Below are 2700 nucleotides of genomic sequence, written 5' to 3'. Positions count from 1 at the left end.
ACAATAATAGTGCAAAAAAATACAACAAAATTTTTCATTGTTGGGTTAATGCTTTCTAAAAATTTGTTTTAAGAATTTAAAAATCACCGCAACATTAGTTTACCGTAAATCCGCACAAACACGCGTGTGGGGACCCATTAGTTTTTGTTTACAAAAACAATCATATGTGTAGATCAAATGATGTGTATAGTAAATTGGTAAATATCGTATAGAATATATAAAATGGAAGTATATCAGAAAGCCACTCTTCTAGTTACTTTTACTAACGCCAAAACGTAATTTATTACTGAGGCAAATTAATTTGATTGGGATTGAAATTAACCGATCTTTATCTTGATAAATTATTATTGCCACAAGCACCATCATTACTTGGTTCTGATTTTAAATTCTATTCTTTTAAGCGAGTAATATTGTCCATGCCATGCTTTCCACTCTACGCCATCAGCAAAAGAGTCATGAGGTCCTGCCAAGTACAATCCGTTTGGGTTGGTTCTGTGGCAATAGTTATACCACCAAGCTCCTTGGTATTGTGAGGCACAATTATTTGGATTATTGTCTTGGTCCTTGTCTCTTGTTGTAAACTTCATTCCATTTTGATAGGTCATTGAATCACCTGTACGGTAGTTACAGTTTGTTTTAAAAGTTGAATATGTATACTGGCGTGGGTATATCAAACCTGCGTTTCCGGAATATCCATTGACCTGGAGAGTGTAACCAACTCCTGCTCCCACCTTGAATGTGCTGGAAACAAAATTTATGCCATGCAATATGAAACGTTTGGGAGTATATTTCGATAACAATCCCAATACATCACCAATGTAGATACCTGTATTTCGCGAATCTGATTTCCCCCTCAAAATCTTCCATATCTACTCGGAGTTCGTATTCTCGCTCTGATGTCAGTTGGTGCAGAGTTTCCAATCCTGTGCAAATATTCGAAAATACACTGTTAATGCAATATTTTAGTCTCAATAACAGACTTTTTAATAAACCTCTGCACCAACTGACATCAGAGCGTCATTTTTTTAATAGGACCACCTCTATTTTTGCACTGCCATTGTTAAAAATTCTGCTAACGTAAGGATTCACATGGCGCAAAGAGCATATGCGAACACATAAAAGCCAATTCTATAAGATGTTGACCAGTAGGGCTATTAGAGTTGGGGTGGGTTTGGTGGTTTTATAGTAGGATAACAACAATACTAACTAATAAACTTAGATCCCAACATAACTGTGCTTACGTCATTATTCAGTGTTACGTCATTTATCGGTTTTGAGCATACTTTATTGTTTAGTTCGTATGTTAAGAGCTCTGTTTGCATTGCTACCGCCTAATAGCTGTTATGTCGCTTATTCTTCTATGTGCTGTTTTGAAAAAAGTAGAAAATATAATACAGATTGGTTTCTGTTATATTTTTCTGGTAAGGAAATCGTAATTAGCGGTTTGGGTTCGATGAAATGAACCGCTCGAACCGGTATGTGCTGGGTTTGGGTTCAGTTCCAGGGTGACTCCCGGTTTTTACTTGTCTTAATTCATCGTAATTTTATTATTTTTGTATGTCTGAACAAAAAAATACCAACTCTATAGTATTTATCTATTTCTAAGCAGAAAAGATGTCAACTCAAAATTTAACGAATTTTATGTTTTACAGGCGGATATAAGTCGTACCCATCCAAAACTCTATATCCAGGTCTCCGAACCCGTTCACGTAGTCGTTCCAGTAGAGAAAAAAAATCCTCAGACCCGTCTATTCGGCGTTGAAATGTCTAAAGTAAGTTACATTTTTTTGCGTAACATAACACACCATTTGCGGTTATTATTTAAATTTTGGTTGGACGCTTTGGAATTGCAAATAATTTAGCGAATTTACCATCCATCCTGGTAGATCAATGCTGAAATCACAATAAACATCAAGAGATTTAGTGCGATCGAAGTAAGGATAAATCGTGTAAACTCCACTTTCGGTTACTCCGCTTTTCCAAACTTCCTCACAAGTCGTGTTTTTCAGCCGTTCTAAGAAATTCGTTTGGGCTGCGACTTGCAACGATTTCTTGTTTTTGGTTTTTGTTAGTTTTTTTTTCAATTTACTTTCTTATTTAATGTTAGCAATTATGTGGGTAATCGTTTTCTTACCTTCCAACATGTCAAGTCTTTCCTGCATGTCCGCCGCCTCGCTTTGTAAGTCGTTGATATCTGGACACTGACAAATAGACAAATCGTTCGATGTGTATGGATCGAACGGGACGATTTGTGATCGTTGTGCATAACCACTGCTTAGCATAGCAGCACAAAAACTAACCACAATTTGCAAAGAACTCATATCTGCTACGTTTTTGGTTGCAATACTTTTAGAAACTTTTATCACATAGACAGATTCTTTTCTTTTTGTCAAACGTTGCTTAACAACTCTATCCCGAGACACTAAACCATTCCGCGTTGGACGCTCTTTATGTACTATTTCTGACGTAAAGCATAAAAAAACAAATACATTTTGGTACTGTTTGGCGTCAGGTCCTGAAACATGCCATATGTTGTTGCAAATATAGATTTCTTCGTACATCCGTGGGACTGCTTTAAGTGGTTACCATGTGTCCCAATGTAAACGTGCGTCAAACTGGACTTTGGTGAATAGTTTCTTTAACACTACTGTGTTGTAACATTTTATGTACAGTCGCGTTTCCAGCTCTCATTAAGCTAGC

General features: G+C 36.6%; 1 pseudogene; it reads right to left on the bottom strand.

Annotated features, from left to right (window-relative positions):
• Positions 1–365: 365 nt before the first annotated feature.
• On the bottom strand, positions 366–2282 carry LOC145237779 (microfibril-associated glycoprotein 4-like; annotated as a pseudogene).
• Positions 2283–2700: the final 418 nt, after the last annotated feature.

Source organism: Phallusia mammillata, chromosome 7 (assembly GCF_965637545.1).
Source record: "Phallusia mammillata chromosome 7, kaPhaMamm4.hap1.1, whole genome shotgun sequence".
Taxonomy (NCBI): Eukaryota; Metazoa; Chordata; class Ascidiacea; order Phlebobranchia; family Ascidiidae; genus Phallusia; species Phallusia mammillata.
Note: the sequence above shows the minus strand (reverse complement) of the source record. Positions and strands in the feature narration are given on the sequence as shown.